This window comes from Bacillus rossius, chromosome 10 (assembly GCF_032445375.1).
Source record: "Bacillus rossius redtenbacheri isolate Brsri chromosome 10, Brsri_v3, whole genome shotgun sequence".
Classification (NCBI taxonomy): domain Eukaryota; kingdom Metazoa; phylum Arthropoda; class Insecta; order Phasmatodea; family Bacillidae; genus Bacillus; species Bacillus rossius.
Window position 1 is genome coordinate 32,285,199 of NC_086337.1, and position 22,438 is coordinate 32,307,636.

The window sequence follows — 22,438 nt, forward strand, 5'->3', positions numbered from 1 at the left end:
GGATATCCGAGCAGGTCTGAACAAGCCGGCAGAAAACGAGGGGAGGAACAAGTGTATCTCAGTCCCGCTCCTTCAAAGAGCGAGAGAAGTGTCAGTCTTCTTTGCTTTGTGCAGTGAGTCACAAGTGATTGTCAGTGCGGTGTGTTTAGTACGTCTGTGAGGTGCTGGTTCCTGGAAACGGACATTCTTACACGGAAACTTGTCTCTCTATAGAAGGTGCGTAAGCTAAGTGTACCGGAGTCAAAATTATGCATTTGGACAGCAACAGCAAAAGACGCACACATACATTGTGGCCATGACAGTTTTCGCGTTTCAAAAACATTTACCCAAACATAAAATAGACAAAATGTAAACCAAAATACAACTACGAAGTCATAAAGGCAAAACGTAAAGCTAATTAATAATATTAAAAAAAAGTGCATTTTTATACGTAATGTTAAAATTATTTAAAAGTCAAATATGATATATATTTCAAAAACTGACATATTATAACAACTCCAGGACTCATACCAAGTATTGGCCGAACATCAGCCATGTACCAAATGAAAGCTGTAACATTTCTTAACAAAATATACTTTTCAGAATTTTTGTCTGGGCCGACACTTTTAATGCCGACGGACAGCAACAAGATCGCGCGCCCTGTTTTCCTTGCAGGCAATAGCTTCACTCGCCCATTACATGACCTGAAAAAAACCATTTTATTTCTCCGTTTAAAACTGAAATATAAAAATCCAACCACAAGGTCCTAAACGCAAGATATGGCGGTTTGTATTTAACTAAAAAAAATAGTATTTATTAATAGTATTCTTTAAATCATATAAGGTCAAAGAAGGTACATATTTCAAAAACTTGGATTATATTAAAACGACTCCAGGACTCATACCAAGTATTGGCCGAACATCAGCCATGTACCAAATAAAAGTTGTAACATTTCTTAACAAAATATACCTTTCAGAATTTTTGTCTGGGCCGACACTTTTAATGCCGACGGACAGCAACAAGATCGCGCGCCCTGTTTTCCTTGCAGGCAATAGCTTCACTCGCCCATTACAGGACCTGAAAAAACCATTTTATTTCTCCGTTTAAAACTGAAATATAAAAATCCAACCACAAGGTCCTAAACGCAAGATATGACGCTTTGTATTTAACTAAAAAAAATAGTATTTATTAATAGTATTCTTTAAATCATATAAGGTCAAAGAAGGTACATATTTCAAAAACTTGGATTATATTAAAACGACTCCAGGTCTTATACCAAGTATTGGCCGAACATCAGCCATGTACCAAATAAAAGCTGTAACATTTCTTAACAAAATATACTTTTCATAATTTTTGTCTGGGCCGACACTTTTAATGCCGACGGACAGCAACAAGATAGTGCGCCCTGTTTTCCTTGCAGGCAATAGCTTCACTCGCCCATTACAGGACCTGAAAAAATCATTTTATTTCTCCGTTTAAAACTGAAATATAAAAATTAAACTAAAAGGTCCTAAACGCAAGATATGACGCTTTGTATTTAACTAAAAAAAATAGTATTTATTAATAGTATTCTTTAAATCATATAAGGTCAAAGAAGGTACATATTTCAAAAACTTGGATTATATTAAAACGACTCCAGGACTCATACCAAGTATTGGCCGAACATCAGCCATGTACCAAATGAAAGCTGTAACATTTCTTAACAAAATATACTTTTCAGAATTTTTGTTTGGGCCGACACTTTTAATGCCGACGGACAGCAACAAGATCGCGAGCCCTGTTTTCCTTGCAGGCAATAGCTTCACTCGCCCATTACAGGACCTGAAAAAACCATTTTATTTCTCCGTTTAAAACTGAAATATAAAAATCCAACCACAAGGTCCTAAACGCAAGATATGACGCTTTGTATTTAACTAAAAAAATAGTATTTATTAATAGTATTCTTTAAATCATATAAGGTCAAAGAAGGTACATATTTCAAAAACTTGGATTATATTAAAACGACTCGAGGACTCATACCAAGTATTGGCCGAACATCAGCCAGTAACCAAATGAAAGCTGTAACATTTCTTAACAAAATATACTTTTCAGAATTTTTGTCTGGGCCGACACTTTTAATGCCGACGGACAGCAACAAGATCGCGCGCCCTGTTTACCTTGCAAGCAATAGCTTCACTCGCCCATTACAGGACCTGAAAAAACCATTTTATTTCTCCGTTTAAAACTGAAATATAAAAATCCAACTACAAGGTCCTAAACGCAAATTATTACGCTTTGTATTTAACTAAAAAAAATAGTTTTTATTAATAGTATTCTTTAAATCATATAAGGTCAAAGAAGGTACATATTTCAAAAACTTGCATTTTATAAAAACGACTCCAGGACTCATACCAAGTATTGGCCGAACATTAGCCATGTACCAAATGAAAGCTGTAACATTTCTTAACAAAATATACTTTTCAGAATTTTTGTCTGGGCCGACACTTTTAATGCTGACGGACAGCAACAAGATCGCGCGCCCTGTTTTCCTTGCAGGCAATAGCTTCACTCGCCCATTACAGGACCTGAAAAAACCATTTTATTTCTCCGTTTAAAACTGAAATATAAAAATTAAACTAAAAGGTCCTAAACGCAAGATATGACGCTTTGTATTTAACTAAAAAAAATAGTATTTATTAATAGTATTCTTTAAATCATATAAGGTCAAAGAAGGTACATATTTCAAAAACTTGGATTATATTAAAACGACTCCAGGACTCATACCAAGTATTGGCCGAACATCAGCCATGTACCAAATGAAAGCTGTAACATTTCTTAACAAAATATACTTTTCAGAATTTTTGTTTGGGCCGACACTTTTAATGCCGACGGACAGCAACAAGATCGCGAGCCCTGTTTTCCTTGCAGGCAATAGCTTCACTCGCCCATTACAGGACCTGAAAAAACCATTTTATTTCTCCGTTTAAAACTGAAATATAAAAATCCAACCACAAGGTCCTAAACGCAAGATATGACGCTTTGTATTTAACTAAAAAAATAGTATTTATTAATAGTATTCTTTAAATCATATAAGGTCAAAGAAGGTACATATTTCAAAAACTTGTATTATATTAAAACGACTCGAGGACTCATACCAAGTATTGGCCGAACATCAGCCAGTAACCAAATGAAATCTGTAACATTTCTTAACAAAATATACTTTTCAGAATTTTTGTCTGGGCCGACACTTTTAATGCCGACGGACAGCAACAAGATCGCGCGCCCTGTTTACCTTGCAAGCAATAGCTTCACTCGCCCATTACAGGACCTGAAAAAACCATTTTATTTCTCCGTTTAAAACTGAAATATAAAAATCCAACTACAAGGTCCTAAACGCAAATTATTACGCTTTGTATTTAACTAAAAAAAATAGTTTTTATTAATAGTATTCTTTAAATCATATAAGGTCAAAGAAGGTACATATTTCAAAAACTTGCATTTTATAAAAACGACTCCAGGACTCATACCAAGTATTGGCCGAACATTAGCCATGTACCAAATGAAAGCTGTAACATTTCTTAACAAAATATACTTTTCAGAATTTTTGTCTGGGCCGACACTTTTAATGCTGACGGACAGCAACAAGATCGCGCGCCCTGTTTTCCTTGCAGGCAATAGCTTCACTCGCCCATTACAGGACCTGAAAAAACCATTTTATTTCTCCGTTTAAAACTGAAATATAAAAATCCAACCACAAGGTCCTAAACGCAAGATATGACGCTTAGTATTTAACTAAAAAAAATAGTATTTATTAATAGTATTCTTTAAATCATATAAGGTCAAAGAAGGTACATATTTCAAAAACTTGGATTATATTAAAACGATTCCAGGACTCATACCAAGTATTGGCCGAACATCAGCCATGTACCAAATGAAACCTGTAACATTTCTTAACAAAATATACTTTTCAGAATTTCTGTGTGGGCCGACACTTTTAATGCCGACGGACAGCAACAAGATCGCGCGCCCCGTTTTCCTTGCAGGCAATAGCTTCACTCACCCATTACAGGACCTGAAAAAACCATTTTATTTCTCCGTTTAAAACTGAAATATAAAAATCCAACTACAAGGTCCTAAACGCAAATTATTACGCTTTGTATTTAACTAAAAAAAATAGTTTTTATTAATAGTATTCTTTAAATCATATAAGGTCAAAGAAGGTACATATTTCAAAAACTTGCATTTTATAAAAACGACTCCAGGACTCATACTAAGTATTGGCCGAACATCAGCCATGTACCAAATGAAAGCTGTAACATTTCTTAACAAAATATACTTTTCAGAATTTTTGTCTGGGCCGACACTTTTAATGCCGACGGACAGCAACAAGATCGCGCGCCCTGTTTACCTTGCAAGCAATAGCTTCACTCGCCCATTACAGGACCTGAAAAAACCATTTTATTTCTCCGTTTAAAACTGAAATATAAAAATCCAACTACAAGGTCCTAAACGCAAATTATTACGCTTTGTATTTAACTAAAAAAAATAGTTTTTATTAATAGTATTCTTTAAATCATATAAGGTCAAAGAAGGTACATATTTCAAAAACTTGCATTTTATAAAAACGACTCCAGGACTCATACCAAGTATTGGCCGAACATTAGCCATGTACCAAATGAAAGCTGTAACATTTCTTAACAAAATATTCTTTTCAGAATTTTTGTCTGGGCCGACACTTTTAATGCCGACGGACAGCAACAAGATCGCGCGCCCAGTTTTCCTTGCAGGCAATCGCTTCACTCGCCCATTACAGGACCTGATAAAACCGTTTTATTTCTCCGTTTAAAACTGAAATATAAAAATCCAACTACAAGGTCCTAAACGCAAGATATGACGCTTAGTATTTAACTAAAAAAAATAGTATTTATTAATAGTATTCTTTAAATCATATAAGGTCAAAGAAGGTACATATTTCAAAAACTTGGATTATATTAAAACGACTCCAGGACTCATACCAAGTATTGGCCGAACATCAGCCATGTACCAAATGAAACCTGTAACATTTCTTAACAAAATATACTTTTCAGAATTTCTGTGTGGGCCGACACTTTTAATGCCGACGGACAGCAACAAGATAGTGCGCCCTGTTTTCCTTGCAGGCAATAGCTTCACTCGCCCATTACAGGACCTGAAAAAACCATTTTATTTCTCCGTTTAAAACTGAAATATAAAAATCCAACCACAAGGTCCTAAACGCAAGATATGACGCTTTGTATTTAACTAAAAAAAATAGTATTTATTAATAGTATTCTTTAAATCATATAAGGTCAAAGAAGGTACATATTTCAAAAACTTGGATTATATTAAACGACTCCAGGACTCATACCAAGTATTGGCCGAACATCAGCCATGTACCAAATGAAAGCTGTAACATTTCTTAACAAAATATACTTTTCAGAATTTCTGTCTGGGCCGACACTTTTAATGCCGACGGACAGCAACAAGATCGCGCGCCCTGTTTTCCTTGCAGGCAATAGCTTCACTCTTCCCATTATAGGACCTGAAAAAACCATTTTATTTCTCCGTTTAAAACTGAAATATAAAAATCCCACTACAAGGTCCCAAACGCAAGATATGACGCTCTGTATTTAACTAAAAAAAATAGTATTTATTAATAGTATTCTTTAAATCATATAAGGTCAAAGAAGGTACATATTTCAAAAACTTGCATTTTATAAAAACGACTCCAGGACTCATACCAAGTATTGGCCGAACAGCAGCCAGTAACCAAATGAAAGCTGTAACACTTCTTAACAAAATACACTTTTCAGAATTTTTGTCTGGGCCGACACTTTTAATGCCGACGGACAGCAACAAGATCGCGCGCCCTGTTTTCCTTGCAGGCAATAGCTTCACTCTTCCCATTATAGGACCTGAAAAAACCATTTTATTTCTCCGTTTAAAACTGAAATATAAAAATCCCACTACAAGGTCCCAAACGCAAGATATGACGCTCTGTATTTAACTAAAAAAAATAGTATTTATTAATAGTATTCTTTAAATCATATAAGGTCAAAGAAGGTACATATTTCAAAAACTTGCATTATATTAAAACGACTCCAGGACTCATACCAAGTATTGGCCGAACAGCAGCCAGTAACCAAATGAAAGCTGTAACACTTCTTAACAAAATACACTTTTCAGAATTTTTGTCTGGGCCGACACTTTTAATGCCGACGGACAGCAACAAGATCGCGCGCCCTGTTTTCCTTGCAGGCAATAGCTTCACTCGCCCATTACAGGACCTGAAAAAACCATTTTATTTCTCCGTTTAAAACTGAAATATAAAAATCCAACTACAAGGTCCTAAACGCAAGATATTACGCTTTGTATTTAACTAAAAAAAATAGTATTTATTAATAGTATTCTTTAAATCATATAAGGTCAAAGAAGGTACATATTTCAAAAACTGGCATTTTATAAAAACGACTCCAGGACTCATACCAAGTATTGGCCGAACATTAGCCATGTACCAAATGAAAGCTGTTACATTTCTTAACAAAATATACATTCAGAATTTTTGTCTGGGCCGACACTTTTAATGCCGACGGACAGCAACAAGATCGCGCGCCCTGTTTTCCTTGCAGGCAATAGCTTCACTCGCCCATTACAGGACCTGAAAAAACCATTTTATTTCTCCGTTTAAAACTGAAATATAAAAATCCAACTACAAGGTCCTAAACGCAAGATATTACGCTTTGTATTTAACTAAAAAAAATAGTATTTATTAATAGTATTCTTTAAATCATATAAGGTCAAAGAAGGTACATATTTAAAAAACTTGCATTTTATAAAAACGACTCCAGGACTCATACCAAGTATTGGCCGAACATCAGGCATGTACCAAATGAAAGCTGTAACATTTCTTAACAAATTATACTTTTCAGAATTTTATTCTGGGCCGACACTTTTAATGCCGACGGACAGCAACAAGATCGCGCGCCCTGTTTTCCTTGCAGGCAATAGCTTCACCCGCCCATTACAGGACCTGAAAAAACCATTTTTTTTCTCCGTTTAAAACTGAAATATAAAAATCCAACTACAAGGTCCTAAACGCAAGATTTTACGCTTAGTATTACACTAAAAAAATGGTACTTATTAATAGTATTCTTTAAATCATATAAGGTCAAAGAAGGTACATATTTCAAAAACTGGCATTTTATAAAAACGACTCCAGGACTCATACCAAGTATTGGCCGAACATTAGCCATGTACCAAATGAAAGCTGTTACATTTCTTAACAAATTATACTTTTCAGAATTTTATTCTGGGCCGACACTTTTAATGCCGACGGACAGCAACAAGTTCGCGCGCCCAGTTATCCTTGCAGGCAATAAATTTACCCGCCCATTACAGGCCCTGAAAAAACCATTTTATTTCTCCGTTTAAAACTGAAATATAAAAATCCAACTACAAGGTCCTAAACGCAAGATATGGCGCTTTGTATTTAACTTAAATAATTGGTATTTATTCTAGTGTATAGGGTTTGCCCTGAGACACGCCTAGGTCCTACCTTAAATTGGCCCCTGTCCCACACACTTTAGCTTAGTTTAATTTAAGTTAGGATAACATTTTAATTGTCATTCGAGTCAGGCCTTTCAGGGGGGTTTCTCCACGCTCCTGACTGGCTTTAGACACACGTAGAAAAGGGATGATAGTCGAAGTTCTGTCATTTATACTCGATCCTAAAACCGGACGATTCGACGGCCGGCCTGGAAATAACTTCTCATACACTCCAGAGTTCACACATTTTTTAAGCATATTACCATGGTGTTCGCAATAATTGGGGTTAATTGTTTCAAAATAAAACAATAATATACCATGTCATGCACTTTTTTAATACACAGTATTTGAATAAATTTTCCCTAACACATAAACCATACACGCTGACGTCATGAGTTTCTCAATGTAACCTAATTTGGTACGTCTCTGGAGTTATACTTAATTTATAACCCATTTGCAAGAAGTCAAATGAATCGGAAACACATTGTCGAATAAAATTAGTAAGTATTAATTATTATATCTGTGACATCTTAATTATGTTACTTAGATACAGTGTGCTATCTGTACAAGAGTAAAATTTAACATTAGAGGTATGACAATTCATAATATTGTAAGTTTAATTGTACTTTTTTAATAACTACCAAAATACATACAAATTATGCAGATTTTCCTAGTTATATCCACTAAGAACACGGATATTTAATCATATAGGTAATTCATTTATTATTTATAGGGGAGACATTGAAGCAAACATTTTCTTTTAATTATTATACATATATGTGTAAGTATGCATGTGTATATATATAAAGTCCACATTCGGCATTATCAATATGTATGTAATTGGGAAATTCATACATTGGAAGAATTTTTATAACTTGCAGGGTTATGCGGGATTGTGTAAAAAAATATGTACCTAACAATGAAAGGTGAGTATGTTAACATTTTCTAAATGAGGCTCAAAGATAAAGTTACGACACATTTTAAATTTACCTTTTTTGATTCAGGACCGTAGCTTATCAACTGTTCTGGTTCAGAAACTATCTTAATTATTACAAAGTACATCAGAATCCAGTGACGACCGGTGTATGAGCTGCAGCAGGGGAGTCAGTTTGCAAGCGCACTGACATTCACGACAAGCTTGATTCACCAATGCCCACAATGTCACAGAGGAGCCAGCGATTATCAACCAGTCGCAGCCACGCAGTGCGACGCTGCGTCTACTGGAAACAATTCTGAAGAGTTGGAATCTGCTGCATTCATTCGCTAGTCACCACAATAACAATACATTAGAATAATGTTGTTTATATACTATTGAGACCTTGCATGTGATGGTAACGGGCCAGCATCTCGTTACCTGTATTTAAGGGGCGAGAACATATCAATTAGTTCTGGAAAAAAAATTCCCAAGAATTATTAAAATAAAGTACATGAAAGATGCTGTTAATTGTACACCATACAAAGTACATGCTGCATTTCAACAAATGTGCTTGCATGGTTAACGTAACGTTATATCAATGAGTAAATAGAAAATTTTATTCGAAATTTAGTCATTAGCCAACCCCAAGTGTGAAAGATATTCAAGCAATTATTTGCAATGTTGCAAATATGTTTTAAAATGGTGCAATTTATGGCTTACTTTTTCAATTTTTCTTTGTAATGAAACAAGAAACAACTTGCAACGTCACAAAAGGCTCGCTCAGGAAGGAGGGTGCAACCTCTCTTTGGAACGATCCTCTTGTTCAATGTCAAATGAGCTACTTGTCACTTGCATTTGTTATTTTCCTAGTGTTAACTAAGAGGTTTCTTATATTTCAATGGTGGTATACACCACAACACTTTATATTTGTTCGGTACATTCGTATAAGGGAAACTGTAATTACATAATCCAGAGAACATAACATCACTTGGAAACCACACGTACTAAGTGTAAGGTTCTATCATATAGTTAAACAAGTTTGGCTGGCAACAAACACAACAAATTATAATCGGCATTAAACGCAACATTCCCAGTCCATTGACCATAGTTCGAGTGCTTATAGAAGTTCTATATGAAACCAAATAAAAATAATTCTGTAATACTACTGTTATTATTCTCAAATGTATAGAAATATGGTTGTTCCTTCTTGTAATGGTACAGAACACAAAGGTTTACAGAAATATTGTGTCACTTAACAAACATTTGTATTTTTACATATGAACCCCTAATTCGGTTCCAATTACAATTTATCTTAATCTGTTTTAGCACAATATTGAACTTAAAATTTCTTATCCTAATTACACTTCTCAACTACCTATGCGGAAATCGGATCAAATTGTTTTCTAATAAATAAAAATTCGAATAAATAGATACTTCAGCCTACATAACACCATACAGTTTCTGCGAGAATATTTATTACGTACTCATAACACTTAAGAAAATGTTACACAAATCATTGCTTGATATTCATTCGTTCTTCTGTTCTGTCAACTGTGAACATAACGGGTGAATCATCGTGAAGTTATATATGTATCCTTTTGCGCACCTTTCTCTTTCACTGGCTAGCAATTTGTGACGTCACTCTGGAGATATTTTGCTAAAGTAGGCTATGTATACGGAAATATACGTTAATCTGAGTTTTACATTTTGTTAGAACGGCGGTTATCAACAAATGATGATTCTAATGGCAAATTTATTTCCATTCAAGTAAATAAATTAAGAAATTAGATACCTATAACTAATTTTATTGCCTCATTTATTACAAAATAAGTTTTTTTCTGTATTTTGTTTTGTCTCCGCCCAATTTAGGTTTCGAATGGACGAAAGCTACGATATCATTTAATTTTGACAATCTTTTTTTATATAGCCTGAAGTGATTTTATTATTTATTTCAGTGTAATACATTCACAACACAAGTTTGGCTAAATAATGTTAAACTTTTGTAGCAGTGACACCAGTTAACTGTTGTTTGCCACAACCGTAATAAATTATTTTGTGCACTATATATTGTGTACTATATATTGTACTAACAAAATACTAGGCAGGAAAATAATAACGCGGTAGTTTAGATACGGAAAAAAAATCATTTCGCTGGTTAGTACAACCTCATCCGAAAAAAAAAGCATTTATTTCAAAAATCAAGATTATATAATTAAAAATATGTCACTCTTGTAATATTAATATTGATTATTTAAAAATGTTGCATGGTTATTAATCGTTTCACAAAGCTTAAATATTTAAATTTTTCAAAAATTCGTACTTTTTATTCTGCAGTTTTAAATGCAAAATCTGCCACTCCTCTTCCCGGAACTTACCTAACACAATCTTTACTTCTCTACCTGCAAATTGTTATCCCTATTTCAAGTAATGCTAATTTTCTAGAGAAGGTTCTCCATTAAGAACATTTAATGGTTTTTTGAATAACACCTATCCCGAAGAACGCCGTTAAGTATTTTTAATGTGGCTAACGTAACTTACCCAAACATTTACACCAATATACAGTATTTTAAATGAATATTGTATACAACCAATCATTCAAATAATTGAACAGTGTTCGAAATTAAATTACCTTATCCCTCCAGCCATTCACACGATTAAACAATGTTTTAAATTAAGCTAACAAAACTTAACCAACCATCCAAATGACTTAAAAGTATTTTAAAAGTAGCTAACGTAATACAAAATACAAAACCAATGGTAAAATACCGGTAATCTACCTCAATTATCTCAACAACTATTAGCAGAATCATCACACATAATTAAAGAATCTCAAAAAACATTTATAAGAATTTTATGTAAATATTTTCATAAGTGCTTAAACTATGAAAAATTGCCAAAATAAATAGCCAAACAATAAAGCACGAATATCAAAAATTTGAATTTATATTTCGCCGTTTTTTGTTAGTTCTATCAACATAACATGACATCAATTAATAATATAATTAAATGAAAATATTTGGTTTGCGTTTACAACCGAAAATTTGGGACACGTTTCAATTGTTCCGAAGTTAATGCAAGTTATTTTAATAACGCAAGTAAGCGTATCAGATATATTAATTCATGTAACAATATGAGCTAAATTTATTTTCTAAATGAAACGTATAAACATTAATACTAATAGTTCAGTTTATAATAAACTTGCATCTGTATGTATCCTACATAAAAATTTGTGACAAGGTTATAATTCAGAAATTCATTAAAAAATAAAACACTTATTGAAATGCTGTGCCTTTGTTTAAATAAACTTTACTCAGCTGTCAAAGTTGAGGCCTACACAAACAAAAAAATCATTTTCTCAAGATCAGTTGCTATAAAAACTTATTTTGACCATTCATATAACCCTACCTCCCTTACTTCGTGCAATAATCTTTGCTAAAATTAGTCTTTGTTTGCACAATAACACTCAGTTCTGACACGTTATAGTTTTAAAAGAGATGGTTATTTATTATTTAATTCATTTTTGTTGTTTTAGTGTTATTTGGGTAACTATATTACACACAGTCTAGCAGTTTGTCAATTCATATCATCAAACTACCATTCAAACCCGCGCTCGTCGGCAGTATCACCAACGAAAAGTATGCGCGCAGAACGTGAAAATATTCGTCCGCGGATCGGGCAGGCCTGTACACTTAGGCCATTCGATTTTTCGCAGTAATCACTTGACAGTGCACCAACTCATACGCCTCACTGAAGAGATAACAAGCGCCTTCAACGTAAAAGATTATGTAGTTGCGACGTTTTTAGACGTAGAAAAAGCCTTCGACAGAGTTTATCACGCGGGGCTAATCTATACAAACTATATCAAACTAATTTCCTGGTCTGCTATACCAAGCTAGTCGCGTCCTACCTAGAAGACAGAACGTTTACAGTATCAACTTAAAGAACTATGTCTGACATCAAACAAATAAGAGCAGGCGTACCACAGGGCAGTATTCTAGGCCCTGTTCTATTTAACATATATAGCCTTCTAGAGATTTGCCACGCCCCGAACACCGCCTAGTGAAGTTAGGCTGCCATGTGCTATGCAAACGACACGTTTCTGTATAGCAGATCATACACACTTCACCTAGCCACTACCAGACTGCATTAGCTTAGATTAAATTAGGCTAGGAAAAAAAACGGATGCATTAGCTGTGTGCTAGCAATGGTGTACGACCTGGCTTAGCAAAGTGAACACAACGATGTCCGAAGCTATTGTGTTTACTCGCGGAAATCTTCCACCTGTAGAACACAGGCCATAAATACGTTTGTTTGGCGAACAAATCCCACACAAGGACGTCGTAAAATATCTAGGCGTCCACATGGACAGGAAGCTTCTCTGGCACCATCATATAGATAATAGATGCCTAGAGAATTCAAACTGAGGTTAGACTAAGCTCACTATATCCAGTAATGAGCAGGCGATGTGGAGGCACAGTAACGAACGGTTTACTGTGCTCTACAAAACACTGATTCACCCTATTATTACGTACGCAGCCCCAGTCTGGGCAACCACTGCGAAAACACATTTATTAAAGCTGCAGCGAATTCAGAATAAATGTATTCGAATAGCTACAGACGCTCCAATGTATTACCCTACAGAAGCCTTGCATTGTGAAACGGACACGGAAACTTTGCAAGACTTTTACATTCGAACCCCAGAAACATTTTACGATAAATGTGTAAATAGTTAAAACCCACATGTTTTATCGCTCGGAAATTTTGATCCGGACGTAAGACAAAAATATAAGCGGCCGAAATCGCTCCTTGCCCACCGGCCGCCATAGTCGCGCGTGATTGGCCGCGCAGACTGCCGGCCAATGCGCGCGGAGCGAAAAAGCACAGTTCTTGCAATCCTAAGCTGGCAGCTCATAGTATTAAGTATTATTAAGTATAATATGGTTCTAATTGACATACAACGCCCAACACCGACGCAGCCCTCCCTGTAGGTCCTTCCGTGTAGGCGAAAAATACTGTCGTGTTTCGGCCCAGCAGGGCTCGAATTATCGTCTGATTTTCCACTTTTTTGGTCTCCTGTGACCTTGAATGGCGAAGCGCCCAAGAATAATCCCATACACATGTACACATTCATACTGATATTTCTAGTTTAAGAATGTGTGCTGGCTGGCATCATGGCGGGAACACGGACCAAACAGTCCAAGCTCACCACCTTCGCTTAGTAGTGCTTTTTTACTCTGTCCAACTCTTCTTCCAGAACAACCCTTCTGTTCCCGTAACCAACCTGCTTGTTAATTAATACATTAATTTTGCATCCAGCATGAATGAACCCAGGGTTTTCCCTCTGTCAATAGAGGCTTCACCTGGGCCCACCTTATCTAGTGTTAGTCTAGAGTAGTCAGTGGGGGGAGTTTGTCATGGCACTAATGGTGGCCATGGCTGACCAATTCCCTCCTAGCACATGATGCATGCGACCTCTCCTGCATGGCTAACCCCTGCATGATTAGAGCGTATAGGCTTCGGCCTGAGACGGACCTAGGTCTCTCCCTAACCCAGACCCCTCCCAAATACATTTGGTTTTAGTTAGGTTAAGAAAAAAAAGGAAATGCACAAAGCATCTAAGTAATCCATAAAACTTCTTTTACTCTTAGCAGTATTTATACTTATTTCACTTAAAAATTTTAATTTTGTCATCACATGTATTCACCAAAATAAAGAAAATAATTATTTCCTCATTAATGGAGCACTATGATCCAATTGTATCTGTAGGAGACTTTAGGGATAATACTTTAGAAAAACAATGAAACTACATATTTTGATTATCATGTATGAATAAAATGTTAGGTATCTGTTACATAACAACACTGATTGACAGCATTTTGACTCATACTCTAGCTCCTATTTTTAGAGTTAAAAGTTATTTTATCTAATTATCGTTAGCTTTAATTGCAATAGCAAAGTTAAGTCTTCGAATAGGCAGCAATAGAAGTTTTCCCGTTTTCAAATAGAATAACAGTGAACTATCGCAATGGCAGAAAATGTATTATACACCTGAACCGCGTCCTTAAGGATGGCACCTTGGCGCTCGACTCTCGTCTTACCAGCAACAAAGCGTGTTGCATGTTTTGTTCTCACCACGTGGAACAATACCAAGTTGTCATAAATAAGAGCACAACGCTTTGGTAGTGTAACGTTTTACACGCAACTTTTTGTCAAATTTGTATTATTATAATATTCTCGTTCCTTTCCCATTATCGACTTGAAAAATCGGCTTCCACTGATCTTCTCAGGGCCGACGATACAACAGCGACTTCCGCCGAATTGTCCGCGAGTTGGTATTCACTATATTCCCAACAAAGAGCTCCTGTATTGGAAACCTCCAGGGCGTGACTGACTGCCTCTACGCCCTCCCCGCAGGCACACAGCCCGGGAGGGCGCCCCGGCTCCAGAGTGCCTGCAGCTGTCGCCCCCGGTTCTTGTTGCGAGGCGAGCACCCCGAGTCGTCCACGAAACAAAGCTTTCAATCTGTGAAAAATTTGCCCAAAGCTGAATTTTTGCACAGTGGTAGAGCCTACTATGCTTAATAACATACCGAAAGTTTACTGCTGTAGACCTTGTACGTATCACCGAAAACGTGCAGTTAAGTCCTAGATGGCAGCGACTTACAGCAGTTCATTAAAATGATTCGCGTATACGCAGTTATTAACGTAGACTCTCCGTAAATGCATCCAAATAATCTAGAAACACCATTTTACACATTTATGTTAAAACATTTTCAAAATGTTAATACTAAAGGTACGATATTAATCGATGAAGTAATAAGAAGTGTCTTTTATTCACAACGAAAGAATTAAAAACACGATTAACATAAAGATATATGGTCCGCCGTAATAATCACTTTTACAAACGTTGTTGCATATTTTTAAAGCTTTAAAATGGTATATTGGTTAATTCTCTGACTCAACTGACCGGGCCTCTGAAAGGTTCAGAGCGTCGTAGTGTGTATCCTACCGTGTGGGTACTTAAGTCGCTCGGGTCGGAACAAATTTTGGTCTTAGGAAACAAAGTTTTTTAACATATGGAAAATTACATAAAACCTGAAATTTTGTACAGCAGCAGTATCAATATTTCTTAGTAACATATCAAAAGTTTACCGCTGCAAACCCTGTGCGTTGTACCAAAATCGTGCAGTTAAGGCCTAAGTTACAATTTCTTGCATTGACCCACAAAAATAAATTTTGTAAATGCAATTTCTATAGTATAATCTCATAATGAAGCCCAAAATGTTCTAGGAACTTAACTTCAATTGTTAAAAACAAACACATTTATAAAGATTAAATATATTTTCATTAAATAGGTAGTAGATTTCATTTCACTCCTTCTTTGTATCAATACAAAATAGTGATAATTCAATAAAATTGATTCAATTTTATTCATAAAAGTATGCAATCATTTCATCAATATTTTGTTATGACGTCACGTTAAACTATCGTCCATAAACCGACTTTACAGACAACCAATTTTTTTTTTTTAATTTAAGAAAATAAAAATACAATTACATAAACATGAAAGGCCCCACGTAAAATTCATTTAAACCAACGAAGTTGCATATTTTTTAAGCTTTAACAAATGGTATATTGCTTAAGAGTGTGACTCCATTGATCTGCCCGCTGGCGCTGAAGCGTTCCGAGCGGCGTAATGTGTAGGCCTATTCTACTGCGGGAGGTGCTGAAGTCACTTGGGCTGCGGTGAATTTAGCTCTTAGGAAACTAACACTTTTAATATAAAAAAACATCATAAACGCTGAATTTATTTAGTAGAGTTAGAATCAACGTTCTGTAGTAACATATCAACAGTTTATCGCCCCATACCTTGTGCATCACTCAGAAAACTAGCGGTTATGTCCTAAATCTTAGCTCCTTGTTGCGCTCTACAAATATGAATTCTACAAACGTTTTTATTATTGTATCTTCTCAGTTATCAAATAAAATTAGTTTTCAAAATCTTTTATACTTTTGAAAGTTTAGAAGTGTATATATATATATATATATATATATATATATATATATATTAATTCCTGCGATTTTGTAAAAAAAAACATTTCGCAAAATTTTGTTGATACAACTTTCTTATTTTGCATTATATTTTTTACAAAATCGCAGGAATTAATATATATATATATATAATGCAAAATAAGAAAGTTGTATCAACAAAATTTTGCGAAATGTTTTTTTTTTTACAAAATCGCAGGAATTAATATATATATATATAAACTACAGGAACTTGAAAGTCTTTTAAATTAAGTTTCTTGATATTTATTAGTTTTTAAATGGTATATATTTAGTTGTCTACAATAACCTATTGGGTCGCTAGAGCCGTTAGAGCGTCGCAATGTGTACTGCTCTAGGCTTCATGCTAAAGTCGTTTGTGTTGGAGTGTTTTAGTCACAGGCAACAAAGATATTAAAAATAAAGATAAAAATCGCTAGTAAATTCCTCCAATTAACTAATGTAAGTAGATGCAAAAGTTTATTTGATTTTATTACAATACATCAGAATGAAAATATTTACCTAAGATAAAAACCACAAACCTTTATGGGCGCTATGAAAACTGTAAATGTTTTGTTTCTAATAGACCATGAAGCCTGGATAAAAAATAGATTACGTTACTGAAGTAATAGAATAAGACAATAACTATCATATATTTATTTGTTGATTAGTATTGGTATTAATTTTAAATTCTTTACTTAGTTTTTCTAATCTGGTTTTTCAGTCTTTACTAAAGCATTTTTTTTTTAAGTTTACGAACTGAAAACATGCTCTCAAATATTGATATTGTGCCTCATCTCAAATGTGACGTCATGCGTCCGATGCCTAGAGTTATTACTTTAAAGTTCATTAGTGTTTCGATTTTCCCATTTCAAACAGATTTAGTCAAATAAAAAATAAAAGCTTAAATCGTTCTTTATGAGAAGGAAAGCTTTCCCAATTTTTTTTAGATATTTGTATACATAATTGTTAAACTTGGTATTTTTGGGTGTTCCTGTTGACAAGTTCTAACAAAATTGTTTATTGCAACTTAATGGAGCCATCATAACTTAAGAAAAAATATTAGATTATTATCTTATTTGCGATAATTTAACTGATTTTTTGTTAAATCGAATAAACGTAACATATCTGCAGCAATCCCTAAACTAAATCTTCGGAACTTTGAAACTTGGCCATGAAGGTCGCGTGCAACGCTCGTCGCGCCGGCTTGCTGCGACCAAAGCACCGCCGCAGGACGGCACACACGCCGACCCTTGTTTTGTATGTAAATCATACTTTTATTTCAATGAATGTTTAAAAAAAAAACATAATCAATAACGTTATCGACTTTGTTTCAACTTTTTATTCAACATTGAATTTTTTTAACGTGATCGTGTTGAATAGTGTTTCTGGATTATTTTTATGCACTTACAGAGAGTCTACGTTATTAACTGCGTAAACGGGAATCATTTTAATGGACTGCTGTAAGACTCTAACTTCTAGGACTTAACTGCACGTTTTCGGTGATACGCATAAGGTCTACAACGGTAAACTTCAGGTATGTTATTAAGCATAGTCAACTCTAACAATTGGCAGAAATTCAGCTATGGACAAATTTTTCACAGATTTGTGATTCTTTTTGTATTTCCTAGACAAGGGCCTGGGCAGGGCGACACACCCCGCGCATGCCGTGAGTAAACGCTACGGTTCCCGCATCAACTCCCCTTCGGTGAACTGCACGCCTTAGGTGATTCCCAAAGGACGCAGGGCACTCCCGGCCGACAAAACGCGCGAGCGAAGCTAGCGAATGTACGCCCGACGACAAGAAGGCTATAGGGATGTTAGCTTCCCGGGTGTAGCCAAGTCGGGTGACTATAAGTTTATAGATGAGTTGACACTTTTATAGCCTGAGCGTCTTAGCAGAAAGGAAACCTTTCATTATAATTTGAAAGGTCGGGTCGTTGCGCTCGTCATAAACCCTTGGAGCAGCTCCACAACACGTCCTCTTCCGATGGCAGCGCAGATTGAAAATTTTCCACCCCTTGCAGTATTAGTAAGACATATCAAAAACTTATATACAATAATTAAGTATGCAATAAATAATAAAATCTATAATAGTGGTTCAAATATAATGAAATAAATAAAAATATCAACATATTTGTCGGGTGAAGCTATTGCCTGCAAGGAAAACAGGGCGTAAGAACTTGTTGAGAACCGTCGGCATTAAAAGTGTCGGCCCAGTAAAAAATTATGATAGGAATATTTTGTTAAGAAAGATTTCAGCATTCATTTGATAGGGTAAAGTAAGGTAATTTCGTGACACAGGTAATTTCGTGACATTTTTTATGACGTTTGTAACGAAAATACCAGTGGTTTTTTGGAGCTGCATTTTGGTCTGGTAGTTTCAGCGTTCTCCATTAGATAATGTGGTATGTATCGTTCGTGTCTTGGAATGCGTCAACGTCACAAAACAAAAGTTTTCGTAAAAGTGAGCAAAGTGTCGTTAAATTTGAGTACTCTTTTGCAGGTTTAACTTCGAATATTCATAAAAGGATCCATGTACATGGTATGTTAGCATTTAATACACAGTTTTGTAGAGAATCTAAACCTCTTACAGTGTGAATAATTTTATGATTTTCCACGTCTGTATACAGTTGTTATTGCTTATGTTGTTCATGGCGTTTCTTAGCATTTTTGTCCTTGTTAAAGATACATTTTCAAAGCCTTTAATATGAATTGATCTTGTAAGTTTTCTAAGCTTGTTAGAACAAAATTACTATGAGAGTTTGTGTTGTAAATTAAGTTTACAATAACTTAGTTTCACTTAGAAAGCTAATTATAGTGTGTCACGAAATTACCTATATCACGAAATTACCTATATCACGAAATTACTTATTGGCTACCACAAAAATATATTGGCTCTTATTTTATTTTTCAGTTGAATGATGAATAAAACAAGAAGTAAATACAGAAAATATGACTCAAGACAGTTAATTGCAGCTGCTGAATTCGTTAAACAACAAAATTGTTCACTTTATAAAGCCTCCAAGGAAATGGGTGTGCCATGGAGTACACTAAGAGACTGTCTAAAAAATAGCACCTGTGAAAACAGAAATGAACCTCTGCCAAAACTAGGAAGACCATTCGCTCTCACTTCAAACCTATAAATTAGTCTGTATAATTACATCATAGAGATGCAAGAGTTAGGATTTGGTTTAACTGTTTCTACAGTAAGGAAATTAGCACATGAACTCGCAAAAAATGCCGGCCGTGAAAATTTATTAAATTCCGACAGTGAAAGTGCAAGCAAATGGTGGTGGACATATTTCAAGAGTAGGTACAATCACTCATTAAGATCTCCAGAAAAACCTTGCAGCATACAGGGCTTCTATGGCAAATGAAGAAATCATTGGGGATTTTTATATTAAATTAGAGGAATTACTGGACAGATTGGATATCAAAGAAGCACCTGATAGGCTATGGAACTGTGACGAAACAGGTCTTTCGTATGTCGTGAAAGCAAACAAAGTTGTAACAGCAGTGGGAAAGCGATATGTTTATAAGAGAGTTTATGCAGACAGGGGAGAATAACATACACTTTTGGGATGTGCGTGCACAAATGGGACATGTATTCCGCCTATGATTATTTTCAAAGGTGTCAGGTGGAACGATAACCTAAAGAGAGATTGTTTGCCTAATGCAATAGGGAAGTTGTCTCCAAAAGGGTGGATTAACAGTGATCTGTACTTTGAATGGTTCCAGTTCTTTGTAGCCTCCATTCCTCCTGCTCGACCAGCCATCCTCTTCATGGATTCACACGCATCGCATATTAACCCTGAAGTTATTTCGTTTGCGAAAGAAAATCATATTTTCTTATTTACTTTCCCAGCCCATACAACTCATTTGTTGCAACCGTTAGTTGTAGGAGTTTACAAATCCCTAAAATCACATTGGGGTCAACATTTAACTCCTACATGAAGGGAAATCCAATGGAAAAACCAAATAGAACAAATTTTCATACTATTATGAATACTGCCTTTATTGAGAGCTTCTGCACTAAGAACATTACAAATTCTTTCAAGAAAACGGGAATTCATCCATTCAACAAGTGTGCTATTCCTAAGGAAGCTTTTGAACCCTCCAAACTAACAAACAAGCCTCTACCTCAAGAACAGCCGGAAAAGGATCAGATATTGGTAGCTGACAAGATCTTGGTCCTGCAATCAATGTCAAGAGACACCCTCATTAACAAAGGAAAGAGAAAGCGAGACTCAAGTGCAAGATGCCTTACTCCAGTAGGAGAAATTACCACCTTGGGGTCAATAAAATACGCATCATTGAGACCTGCCACTTCAACTTTAAATGCTGCCCTACCAACATCGAATCCTGTAATGTCATCATCGAAGGATATCTTATCAACATCCAAGGCTACCCCATCAACATCCAAGGCTACCCCATCAACATCCAAGGCTGTCCCATCAACTACTAAGGCTACCCCATCAACTTCCAAGATTGTCCCATCAATTTCCAAGGCTACCCCATCAACTTCCAAGACTGTCCCATCAACTTCCAAGACTGTCCCATCAACTACTAAGGCTACCCCATCAACTTCCAAGGCTGTCCCATCAACTACTAAGGTTACCCCATCAACTTCCAAGGCTGTCCCATCAACTTCCAAGATTGTCCCATCAACTTCCAAGGCTGTCCCATCAACTACTAAGGCTACCCCATCAACTTCCAAGGCTGTCCCATCAACTTCCAAGGCTGTCCCATCAACTTCCAAGATTGTCCCATCAACTTCCAAGGCTGTCCCATCAACTTCCAAGGCTGTCCCATCAACTTCCAAGGCTGTCCCATCAACTTCAAAAGCTTCGACACCAACATTAGAACCGTTAATATCTGGTCCAGAACTTCGCGAATGCAAGACAAAATCAAAGGAAGTCCAAATTCTTTATGAAGATTGGATCTGTGGTATGTGCGGGAACAGTTATTTCAGAGACGTTCAAATAAGAAATGGCGCTTAATGGGTGCAATGCTGTTATTGCTTGATGCCTTATCATGAAGAGTGCCAACCTGCTGATTCTGAGGAACTAGTTTTCATGTGTGATAATTGTGCTAATGCTGAAAGTGAGTTGAGCGAGGTAAGCATCTAAAAAAAAACTAGACTAAACCTAATTTTTCGAAGGTTATTTGAACATTTTTTTGAAGAAATGAAGAAAACAGCAATTAGAATGCATGTTACAAGTTAAAATTATATTATTTGTTATTATAGTTGGTATTTGTTTGAAAATATTTGTATTGTTATTGTATCACGAAATTGCCTAACCCCTATCACGAAATTAGATACCCATATCACGAAATTACCTGTCAAACCATTTAAAATTTGAAATTAAATTTTGTGTTGAAAATATGTATATAATTGCAAGTTTATTACTTATAATGTTAGTATTACACAGAAGTTAAACAATTTTGGCCAAATACGACAGTAATGGTTGAATAAAACAATATTTATTAGCGAAAAATTAATTTTATCACGAAATTACCTTACTTTACCCTACATGGCTGATGTTCGACCAATACTTGCTATCAGTCCTAGACTCGTTATCATATAATGCCAGTTTTTGAAATATGTACCTTGTTAGACCTTAAATATATAAAAAAATACTGTTAAGAATACTAATTTAATTAGTTAAATAACAAGCCTTACACATTTAGTTTAGGATCCCGTAGTTGGAATTTTTTATTTCAGTTTCTGAACGGAGAAAAAAATGGTTTTTTCAGGTCCTGTAATGGGCGGGTGAAGCTATTGCCTGCAAGTAAAACTGGGCGCGCGATCTTGTTGCTGTCCGTCGGCATTAAAAGTGTCGGCCCAGACAAAAATTCTGAACAGTATATTTTGTTAAGTAAGGTGACAGCTTTCATTTGGTATATGGCTGATGTTCGGCCAATACTTGGTATGAGTACTGGAGTCGTTTTA

At 35.5% G+C, this 22,438-nt stretch overlaps 1 protein-coding gene across 2 annotated transcripts in view; it reads left to right on the forward strand.

Moving 5' to 3' along the window:
* The window catches only part of LOC134535921 (uncharacterized), an 82,106-nt gene continuing 59,668 nt past the window's right edge, over nt 1-22,438 (forward strand). For both annotated transcript variants that reach the window (XM_063375301.1, XM_063375302.1), the window contains exon 1: nt 1-216. The gene's annotated coding sequence lies outside the window, so the exon portion shown is untranslated. The remainder of the gene's footprint in view (nt 217-22,438) is intronic.